This window comes from Anastrepha obliqua, chromosome 1 (assembly GCF_027943255.1).
Source record: "Anastrepha obliqua isolate idAnaObli1 chromosome 1, idAnaObli1_1.0, whole genome shotgun sequence".
Taxonomy (NCBI): domain Eukaryota; kingdom Metazoa; phylum Arthropoda; class Insecta; order Diptera; family Tephritidae; genus Anastrepha; species Anastrepha obliqua.
In genome coordinates, this window is record NC_072892.1 from 94,834,068 (window position 1) to 94,846,552 (window position 12,485).

The 12,485-nt window shown below is 39.2% G+C and overlaps 1 protein-coding gene across 1 annotated transcript in view; it reads right to left on the bottom strand.

Annotated features, from left to right (window-relative positions):
• LOC129253120 (neuropeptide CCHamide-2) overlaps positions 1 to 4,785 on the bottom strand; it is a 52,865-nt gene extending 48,080 nt beyond the window's left edge. Inside the window, exon 1 of the mRNA XM_054891376.1 lies at positions 4,426 to 4,785. The gene's annotated coding sequence lies outside the window, so the exon portion shown is untranslated. The remainder of the gene's footprint in view (positions 1 to 4,425) is intronic.
• Positions 4,786 to 12,485: the final 7,700 nt, after the last annotated feature.

Genomic DNA, 12,485 nt, shown 5'->3' on the forward strand with positions numbered 1-12,485 from the left:
AGGCCATAATCAAGGCAAAAGGTGGTCATATAGAGCAAAAGTAAATTGATTCTTAATTTTGTACACATTCACACATTTTTTACTTTGAATTGATTAAAAGAAATTTTCCAAACTAAATTTATGGCCTTTTTAATTGGTTACACTTCGAGTGCGGGACCCTGTACATCAATGATGGCATTAGTGTTTGGCGTTTAGCGCTTAGCGCTTAGAGCAATTAAAATTATCGTGTATAGAAATATTATAAGTATATTATTTAAAAAAAGTAGTTTATGCTTGTATGAAAGTACATACATATGTACTTACGCATACAGATTTATTTTATAGCTCACCGCGTTTAGCATAGTAATGAAATCAGCTTAGTTTATTTATATTCAAACATATGTATATATATATATGTATTTATATATTAGTACATATTAAGAACATATATGAGGGATGAGTTGATTCATATAAATACATATGCATATATAATGCACATAAATGTGAACATTATGGTGACCAGGTGGAAAAACGTTTATATCGGTGTGTCTTCTAAAAGATATTATTGTTGATGAGAAACACGTGGGTGGAAAATCGGCTGCGTAGACCTATTCTAAAAGGTCCTACAGGTATGTTTTCGCTTGAACAACTATACACCCCTGAGCGAAATTTTAAGTGGCTCAATATTTTTAATACATAAGAAACTATTTGAAATTTGGGGTGAGGGAAGAATAGATACGCATAGTAAGTAGAGGGGCGTGAAACTCATATTCTGCTATAACTTTAGAACCAAAAGTCCCGTCACACTTAAATTTTGTTTTGGAGACATTGAGTATAGTAAAAAGGAGTTCGAAACGTTGGAAAATAATTCAGGTTAGTATCATTCTAAAATAAAATTACAAATTACAACAAACATCACTTTACTGCCATCATCTATGTAGCTTTCTTATACGATATTAATTACAAGGCTCGCCTTTTACCAGGTTCGCTTTTGCAAATATTACGTGTGATGAGTTGTAATTCGATATTTTTATCAAAAAGTTTAGTATTTTGTAACATAAGCTGACATATTATATAACGTTTTAACTTACGAGCTTTATTTGTTATTTTTTCAGTGAGGCTGAAAAATTCATCTCGCCCTAAAGATGAAATTAACTCCTTAATTTTCGTGCCATGATTTATTTAAATTTTCGAAGTGAATTATCGAGACATGAGCGCATTGCTCAAATAAGTTGGACTTTAGCGTTGAAGCACCCCTACTTAGCCACTGGGAAATGCTGGTACTCGTACAACGAGGCCGTCAATCCTTGCAGCATGAGCTTCGTGATGGCCTTGTAAAAACGGTTGTTGTGGCAGAAACAATTGATCAATATTCCTCATCAAAAATATTTTTTCTCGTTGGATACCGCATAATTTCACAATTGGCTAAAAAGGACACGTGTCGATTTGTGTGAGGAAATGTTGAAGAAATTCATCCGCGGTGGCGCAAAGTACGTCTATGACATCGGAACAGGTGACTTGGTGAATATTGGATCTAGACGAAACAGCAATCGACAGTATCGGTATTCCAAAAAGAGCTTAATCCAACAAAAGTTATTTGCGGAAGAAGCTCTTAAAACCGAATAGTGGCCTGTTTTTTCGGCAAATCGTTTCATGTCTCTCAACTGTACCACTAGAGAAATTTAAAACATTCAATTCGGAGTTGTACACAACCATTTGTTTGCCAGAAGTTTTCGGAGAATTAAGGAAAACCAAACGCCGAAGACGAGTCATACTTCACTAAAGCAATATGAGCTCTCACATGTTGGCTCACACAAAAGAGTTTTTGAGCATTGTAAAGATTGAATTATTGGGCCATCCGCCTTACAGCCTTGATTTGGCCCCTAATGATTTTTGATTTGTTTTGTACCCGAACATCAAAAATAAAATGCGAAGTCAAAGTTCACTTCTGAGTGACAAAAGTGTTCTGAAAATTGCTTCAAGTAAATGAAGAAGTGTATTGACTTGCAAAGAGAGTATTTTGAAAAACAATAAAGCCATTTTCATTTTCATTATTATGTTACTCTGTTTTCATTATTGGGCGCAAAATGTAAAAGAATTTCTAAATGTAAGTATTTTTAATTTAAAACCATCGTTGTGGAGTTGAATAAAAATAAGTATTATAGACCGACTCATACATCTTTGAAGGGTGTTGAAACGAAGCTTTTCATAGCAGAAATGCATGCATGGTACATGGCGCCCAACAATCACTAGACTCGTATGGAGGTATAAGCCTGTTTATTAATAAATATTATTTTCCAGACTTCTATTGACTTGGGAGCCTGGGAGAAGTAGTCGCGAATCCACCTCTCGATAAAAAGGAACTTCAGTTGCTAATTCATTCAATACGCTTGTGCTAATGTGTGGCTCAGAAATATAATTGATGGCAACATGCAATGAGGCGATCCTAATACCACATTTACACCTTCCATGCAATAAGTTAAAAAATGTCTATTGTATTCTAAATATTGAACACGACATGTTAAAAGAGCGAGTGCTCATATGAGAAAAAGGAACTAAAGTTTATGATATTTAAGATGTACTTATATATGTTTATGGGGTTAGAGCACTGAGAAGAAAGCTTTTGTAGGATATTTATGAATTTTAGTATTTTAGGAATATTTAATATCGCAGTTTATTTTCTAATAGCGGTCGCCCCTCGGCAGGCAATGGCAAATCTCCGAGTGTATTTCTGCCATGAAAAAGCTTTTCATAAAAAAAAAATATTTGCCGTTCAGAGTCGGCTTGAAACTGTAGGCTCCTCCATTTGTGGAACAACATCAAGATGCACACCACAAATAAGAGTAGGAGCTCGGTCAAACACGAAAAAATGATGTACGCGCCAATTAGCCGAATGAGCTTTACAGCGACGTGGAAATAAAGCAAGGAATAGAGGTCTAACGATTCTGTTGGCTGCGTCATGTCTAAGGAATGGATACAAGCGCGGAGGTGGTGCAGATAGAGGAAGGTCCGCTCTGCGATAAAAATACCAAGTCTGAGGACTTGATACTTTTAATAAGCACTGAGTTAGCACGAGAAAGATAAGACTGACGCGCTCTGCCCAATTTGCTTAAGCGGGTATTTCGGGTCGAATCTGTAATGGCCAGAAAATTTCAATAAAAATCACTCGGAAGTGAATTAAAGAGGCTTAACTTTACTTTTCACAGTTTCCTTTCTCCTCCTAATGTTTCACAGTTAGAGTATACATATATTATTACAGCGAACTTCTTAGATGTTCGGAAAACTAAAAGGCTTTATAAATAAAGAAAGGAAAGTTTATTTATTCCTTCTATAACAAAAGAGTTATGATTGACGGTAAAGTAACTTTACATTGGTGAGTAATTTGTTTATAACTTTTCATTATTTGTAGATATGGAAAGCAGCGAAAACGAGAATAAAGACTTGCAAATTTTCGAAGGATATTTCCAGTGTATCTACTTGTCTTTGTGGAACTAGATCTTCGTCGTTGAAATCTACTATGCTTGCAGGGAAAACAAGCAAGGTTGCATTACCACTATGACAGCCTTGCTACTGAATTTTACTCAACCGATATTATATTGTGTGTTTTTGATCGGTAACAATAGTAGGTTAGGTTAGGTTATACTGGCTGGCCGAAGCCACGCAGGGACCATTTTGGCCCATACCGATACCAGATCCGAGTCCCATTTAGCGAAAATGTGCAACACTCAAGATGAGCGTACTGTTCGTGAATTTCAGGAGTCGCTCGAGCTCCAGTTCAGGGATAGATTCTACCCTTTCAAAGCTATAAGCACCCCAGGTAGCATAGTCTAACTGTCTAGAGAGCCGGACAGTAGCATAAGAGATGCTCCAAGGTTTCTCTTGCACCCGGTTCATTACATTTCCTGCAATCGTCGTTAATGGTTAAATTTAGCTTTAAACGTGTGCTGCAACTAGGCAGTGTCCAACCAGTAATACCAACTGAAGTTCTACAGTTTCTTCTATCCAACGATATAACCGATTTAGTATACTTGTCACATGATTCTGCCAACTTTGCAATTGGTTAGGCTAAGCCATCTGCCTTTTGCCTTTATTATCATGCATTCCTCTAGTTCTTTTTGAATTGTGCGCAGGGGCTTAAGTATCTGACTTATTTGATACCCCGAAAGTTTCGCGCCTTCTTTAGCTATTCCATCCACTGTCTCGTTTCCCTCTATGTCTTTATACCCAGGAACTCAATAAACACAAATATAAGAGATATAAAATAAAAATAAATAACCAACAAATTAGTTTAACAAATTGCATGATTTTGTTCACCTTTGATGCACTTAATTTATGTTTTTTCTAAAGCCTGGCACTCAAATGGGATCTGGGCAAGTTATTTCGATTTAAAATTTAGAAAGTCCCAATCTAATGCATTTATATTCCTAAGTTTACATATTTACTTACCAATTTTCTATGAATTCGCTAAGAGTTTTGAATTCTTGAATAAAGTTAATAGACAGTACACTATTTCACCGCGATCACTATACCGCTTTTTTAAAGAAAGTTCTACCGATTTTTATCACGCGCAATATTAATGTAATTTCTGTGCTTTTTCAAACTCTATGGCATTTATTTGAGATGCTGCAATGTGAGTAGTGCATCTGTTTACTTCTTTTATTTTTTACTTGTAAATAAAAAGTACTTTCATAAGTATTCTATACGTTAATGCCACTTGTTGTTACGCGTTTCAATGCAACTGCAATATTTACAAGTAGTACGACTTTGAATTCTTCCGGTCACAATATGCTGCTAAAGTGTGCAAGAGCCAAATTTGAATGGGACCTTTACATTGCGCGTCGGCATTTTATACTCGGCTAACAACGATAAGAGTCGACCGAGCAACAGGATTCTGCAGTTTAGCCAATCACAGGCCACAATCATGACCGAGTGCTGCCGAGTATGGTTGGTGAAGTACGAACGCCCGCCCGCCCACCTAACGCTTCATTCAACACCTACTTAGCATTTCGCATAGCCCTGCAAGAAGAGGCGAAAGTGCGGTGACTTTAGAGAGGCGCATGGCCAAAAGCGTAGGCTCAACAAATGCTGCTCTTTTATCTCATCCCGCAAGGTATTTTGCTTTTTGACTTTTTCCACTTTGAATTGATGTTTGTATTTCGGCTTCCCATGGGTCAGTTAAAACTTCTGTAGGCAACTTTCTGTTTTGATAGCTGCTCATCTTTTTAAATGCAGGCCATTTGAATTGAAGGCGTATTTTCTTACATGTTTTCGGCAAGGATATATTAAATGATTACTATGTTTAATTGGTTAAGTTAATCATGCCATCAGTGGTGATGTATACGTGGTCACTACAGGTTTAGTGTGCAAATGTTTGTGAACGTGTAGGGCATTTATGTGGCTTAAATGAGAAAGGTCAGCAGATTTACTTTAGAATTGGTTTTATGCAAATGAATTCGATAATGCAGAGCAATCGAATATGAAGAATATGTGTTCTGACTCACAAATCCATTTTTCATAATACACATACACACACATAAACGCAGCACTCACATTTGACGCGTTACTAACCTCAAATATGTATGTATGTATATTGGACTTAGTAGTGAAGTGAATTGTTGTTTGCACCCGTTTTGTCACTGAAATTGCACCTACTTGTATTCCTGCTCAATTGCTTATTACCAGTTGCCTTGTGTGTTGCCTTTTGCTGCCATTTGCACTTTTCACTTTGTAACCGTAATGTTTTTGTTATGCACACTCGCCCTTGTTATCAGCTTGTTTACCACAAAAAGGAAATTTATAGGTGCGAAATAATTCTTTTTAAATCATCCATCGTTCGAATCGTTTTTTTTTTTGTTTTATTAATTTTACATATCCGTAAGCAATAATATTAATAATCATACCAATAGTGCCATCAATATGCCACAATCATAGCAAAATTGATCGTAATTATGACACGATTATCTAATCCAAATCTGTCGTGTTGTACGAATGAAGACAGTTGAACTTTTTATTTATCGTTAGCGCAGATTTTATCAGACGAGAAAAATTTATTGATAAGCAGCTGCATTTTTCAATAACACACTTTGCGTAATGGATTAGACTCTGCATGGATACAAGCACTCGCACTATCTATTGTAAATGTGGCATAAACAACACAATTCAGAGGGCTTATTTATTAAGTACTTTAGTTGTAAACCCTGAAAAACAATTGCTTTTAATGTTTTTTGAATGCTGATTTTTGTATGCAAATATTTATAAAATCATATGTAACGTATCGGCATTGACATACATACTATTCCACTCCACTGTATTACTGTAAACTTCGCCGGTATATCGACTGGGAAAAATCTGAAATGGTTTGTTTGGCAGCACTGCTGTCATATTTTATGGCTGAGAGAGCCGTTGTAAATAAGCTAGATTTTGGGACAGACAATTCTTAGTTTTTAAATCACAGTAATGCACCGTTTAATATAGCATTCATTTGCGCCAACAATTTGCCCAAAACCTTTACTCATATAATGTACCCAGATAACCATAATAGTCTATCCAAATGTTATGTTCGCCATTCGGAAGGCATTGATAAGCCTCCGAGAATATTTCTGTCCTGAAAAAATTCTTCATAGAAAACCATCAAATGTACGGAGGCGTCATAAAATTGTAGGTTGCTCGATTTGTGAAAAAACATCAAGACGTACACCACAAATATGAGGAGGCGCTCGCCGAAGTTATTCAAAAACAACAAAATTGGATGATTAATTTTGCGTCACCTTGTATATATAAATATGTTTCAACAGCTGTCAAATTTACCCATGACATGCAGTAGTGAAAATATTCAGCAAGGTTTGCCAATTCGTTATGCATCGCTTTTCCAATGTTTGGAAATTATTACAAAAATATTTTAGAAATACCGGCTCGATTGTAAATATGCAGATCCGGTTTTTGATCAAAAGATTTTCTTCCGGCACAAAGTTTATTTATAGCTCTCCGACTATGTCTATAAGTACAATACATAAAGTTGCCATTATTGGGGTGAATACAATCGCTAATTTTCGATTAAACATCAATGCATCCATAAATATTGACTTTTTGCTGCGGTTGGGTAATAAGGGTACAGCGATATACATACATATATATACATACGTTATATATATATATATATTAGAGCGTATCACCAAAAAAACGTCGCCTCATATGAAGTGTTTTTGAAAAACATTAAAAAAAATTTTTTTTTTCTGGCAACGCTAGATGTCGCCCAATTATATTTTTCTTCAGATCTTCGGCATTTATTGTCGGATTTTAAAGTGTGAGACATCAATTTTTTTGTCTCAAAGAGGAGGTTTTTCTCAAGAAAGTTCATTGAGCTCATGCGTTTCGTTGTGGTACTTACCCACCATATGGGGAAAGTTACTGATCGCCATTCACTTGGGAATGGCCAGGACGATTCTTCTGCATATGGTTCAAGCAGCTCACAACGGCCGGGATTAGCCCACGTATCCTCTGGGTAGCTTCCGAACACCCGTTCGGGAGTGAGCTAAAGTGAGAAGGCGAAACATTCCAGGATAGCTGGTTGTGCGTTGGGTTTGGGACCCGCCACTTAAAAATCCCCCACTTAAAAATCCCCCCCAATGAAAAATTTTAAAAAGCCTTGGATGAGACCTCCCTATACTGATGACGACCTCTGCAAACGAACTAAGGACTATGATTTGAGGGCATGTACCTGGAATGTCCGGTCCCTTAATGGGGAAGGTGCCTCTGCCCGGCTGGTTGATGTCCTCGTGAGAGTAAAGGCTAACATCACTGCCATCCAAGAGATGCGATGGACGGGGCAAGGAAAGGAAACCATAGGACCTTGCGACGTCTACTACAGCTGCCATGTAAAGGAGCGCAAATTCGGTGTCGGATTTGTTGTGGGAGAGAGACTTCGTCGCCAAGTACTGTCGTTCACTCCGGTGGACGAGCGTCTCGCAACAATCCGCACCAAAGCCCGTTTTTTTAACATCTCTAATTTGCGCCCACGCCCCGACGGAAGAGAAGGACGATGCGACCAAAGATTCCTTCTATGAGCGCCTGGAATGTTCCTATGAGCGCTGCCCCCGCCACGACATAAAAATCGTGCTTGACGACTTCAACGCCAGGGTGGGCAAGGAGGGAATTCTTGGTCCCACAGTCGGAAAATTCAGCCTGCACAACGAAACATCCGGTAACGGACAGAGGCTGATCGACTTCGCCGGGGCCCGAAACATGGTAGTCTGCAGCACCAGATTCCAGCATAAGAAGATTCACCAAGCCACCTGGCTGTCTCCTGATCGAAAAACACGAAACCAGATCGATCATGTTGTGATAGATGGAAGACACGCTTCTAGTGTATTAGATGTTCGTACGATCCGAGGACCCAACATCGACTCGGATCACTACCTTGTTGCCTCTGTGCAGCAAAAAACGTGCATCTACCTACACAAAGAATGTTCGACATCGAAAAGCTGCAATTACAACAGACAGCCAGAGGATTCACCACTCGACTCTCACTCCTGCTCTCAGAGAGTACTGCCCAACAAACCGGCATGCACGAACAATGGAGCAACATTTCTCGTTCTCTACGTACCGCCGCCGAAGAAGAAATCGGATTCCGGCGAGCCCGAAAAAAGAATTGGTACGACGAGGAATGTCATGCTGCCGCAGAAAGAAAGGATGCCGCCTATAGAGCCACGCTGCGATCGGTCGCAACGCGAGCCATGTGGGATCGCTACAGATAGCTGAAAAGGAAGAGAGACGTATTATCCGAAAAAAGAAACGCTGGTTTTGTTGACTTGTAAGTCGGCGTTGAGGGAGGTTGAGTATAGCGAAACACTAGTCCGCATAACTATTCTTGATTGGTTTAATGCACACTGACCCCTCTACATGAGAGGCTAGTTAGTGGATTGGAAAGTACATTCGTATGTATATTAACTGTACCTGACTTGATTGCTTGCAAAGCTAAATCGAGTTTTTTCGCCGAGGTACTATGGTCAACTGCTTAAGCGCTTAAGATCCTCAACTACAAATAAACAAAAAATATTGTCATAACTCCACTTTTCTGAAATTCCAAAATTTACGGCCGCAGTGATATCTTCTGGTTCGTTTCCTGAGGTGATTGAGTCTTTTTTCGCGTAAATTTCATGTGCCCTATATTATTCTCCACTTCCATAACTAGAATCAAAGCGGACATCTTGGTAAAGCTGCAGCTGTCAAATTTGGCGTTTCTACGCAGAATACAACGACGCTTTGAAATTGTTAAAATTATTATAATTATGAAAATCAATAACGGATTAAATAGTGTGACTCTTTTCAGTTAAGTGGCTACGTGAACAAGCGAAATCGCTAGTTTTGGGTAACGAAAATCCACAGGAGGTTAATCAAGTCCTTCTACACTACGAAAAAATCATCGCTTGATGTGAATTTTGGTCCGGCGGTAACATCGGCCCTCATTTCTGTGCTCACTGTTAACGTCAACCGGTAATGCACGATGATAACAAACTTTTTGTGGTCTAAAATGGATAACATAGAACGCTCAAATATGAGGTTCCAACAGGATAACGTCACCAGCTACACTTCAAGGGGCACATTAAATTTATTGGATGAGTAATTGGAGTACTTCATCATAACGCATGGCGGTGACATTCACTGGAGACCATGACCATTGACTTAAAACTGACTTAAACGGATTTATATCCGGCCAAGGACTGTCATTCCAGCAGCATTCACCGTATGTAAGTATGGGGAATGTTTATAATGCTACAACAACAGCAACAACCACTGACTTAACGCCAATCGACTATTTTCATGCAAGCCACAGAAAATTGTCGCCATGTAGGCTGTCTCGCTAAACTTCACGAATTCTCTTCCAAAAGTGGTCCACTAGTATGCGCCACATACAGCGGAGCCACGACGGTCTGATTGGCAGAGTACGAATGCATATAAATAAAGGGTTTTTCAATTGGCGCGGGTGGATTTTGGCGCCCTGTGGCAGCCATTTTGTTTTGGTGACATCTGTCAAATCTTTTGTTTATTATTCAGTTGTTTATGCCAAATCATCATAGCAAGTTACACGATTGAACAGCACGTTCAAATGATAAAACTTCATTATCAAAATGAGTGTTCCTTAAGGCAAACGTTGCGCGCCCTCCAAAGTTGACTCTTCAACGTTTGGTGGCCAAATTTGAGACGACCGGGTCAGTAAACAATCAGCCAACACCCGTACGTTCAAGGAGTGCAAGATCAGCCGAGAACATTGCCGCGGTCCGTGAAAGTGTACAGCAGAACCCGAGGCAGTCTATTCCTCGCCGTGCACAAGAACTTGGCCTTTCGCAGACTTTAACTTGGTGAATTTTGCGTCGGGACTTGGGCCTATACCCGTACAACATCCAACTGACCCAGCAGCTCAAAGTTGATGACCATAGACAACGCCGTTTGTTCGCTGACTGGACTTCGAATCGTTTGGAAGAGAACCCCAGTTTTGGGCGAAAAATCATCTTTAGTGACGAGGCGTATAATATTTTTGGATGAATGGCTGTGTTAACAAACAAAATTGCCGTATATGGGATGACACCAATCCACACGAGGTTCACCAGGTGATAATGCGTCCTCAAAAAGTTACCATTTGGTGTGGATTTTGGGCCGGCGGCGTCATCGGTCCGTACTTTTTTGAAAACGACGTTGGTGAGGCGGTCACCGTCAACAGCGAGCGCTTCACAACGATGATAACCAATTTCTTATAGCCCATATTGAATCATATGGACCTAGACGACATGTGGTTCCAGCAGGACGGCGCTACGTGCCACACAGCAAACACCACGATTGACATTCTGCATGAACGATTTGAGGGTAAGGTTATCTCTAGCAGGGGTGATGTGAATTGGCCACCAAGGTCATGCGATTTGACCCCGCCAGACTTTTTCCTGTGGGGTTTCTTGAAGTCTCAGGTCTATGCAAATAAACCACAATCGACCGATGCTCTAAAGGTTAACATAACACAGCCCATCGCTCAAATTCAGCCGGATCTATGCGGAAGAGTCATTGAAAATTGGACCACTCGGATCCGTTCCACCGTAAGAAGCCGAGGCGGGCATTTGAATGATGTCATATTCCACACTTAATGGCATATATACAACTTTCAAATAAAAAAATAATTTTGTCAATAACTCACACACAGCTTGTTTTATTCCATTTCAACATCTACCCGCCCTTATTGAAAACCCCTTTATAATGAAACTACTTGTATGAGCAAGGCGCATTTATTAAAGATGGTGGCACTAGACCAACAACAATGTTTTGTATGTTTGATTTTCACGGCAAAGTGTTAGAAAAGTAGAAAACAAAAAATTAATTCGCCTTGTTTTATTGTGTGCTGATACCTTGATTCACCTTGAGTATGCTGAAAAATATTGAGAATCGAGTACTTCGTTATCAACTCTTCAATCATTGGGTACTTTTACTCAAGTATCCGGTACTTTATTTTCAATCTGGAAGTACTTTATTTTTTAAAAAGAGCTGATTTTGAAAGATTTCAAGGTATTTAATATGGAAAGAAAACCACTTAAGAAGTAATTAATTGAGCATTATTGACTTCAAAACGGATAGCAGAGTAAACATACTCATCTCACTTTAATATGCATGTAGTACTGAATTCATTTGAGTACTGTAAGTCTGTTCTATATTGAGGAGCCCTCGGGTAGCACATATGAATATTTTCGCTAATAGCACCCCAGCGACTCCAAGTTCTTTACTACTACTCCAACTACATAGACCACTTACATTGACATTGATGGCCTGTGCGGCGAAGTGAACATCTGCATCACCGATCTTTCTCGCTTTTCACTGCGAGGAATATCCAACTTTCCCCCACAAAATCCACGGCGACCTTCTGAGGATTCTGAGTGATGGAAATCTTTATTTTGACCTTTATGCGCTCCATTGCTTGTCTGTATAAATAAAATAAATAATTGGCGCGTACACTTCTGTTAGGTGTTTGGCCGAGCTCCTCCTCCTATTTATGGTGTGCGTATTGATGTTGTTCCACAAATGGAGGGATCTACTCTTTTAAGCTGACTCCGAACGGCAAATGTTTTTTATGAGGAGCTTTTTCATGACAGAAATACACTCGGAGGCTTGCCATTGCCTGGTGAGTGGCGACCGCTATTAGAAAAATTTGTCTCTATTATTTGATTTTCGTGCACGGATGTGCGAACCTACGCACTCTCGAATGGTAGTCACACGCACCTTCCCATTCGGCTATGGCGGCTGATATTAATTCATACTGACTAAAATTTTCAATTTTATGCCTCGTACTTTTCAGTACGCAGTATCGATACATTTGGCAATCGGGTACTGCCGATTGTTTTGGGAATTGAGTGCTTCCTAAATGATGTGTCGATTTTGCCCTACACTAGGAAATACCTTTGTTTTGAACTGGGCACCTTTTAATAACTATGCAGTGCAGTTACATAATTTCTATTTGGTGATATTTTCGT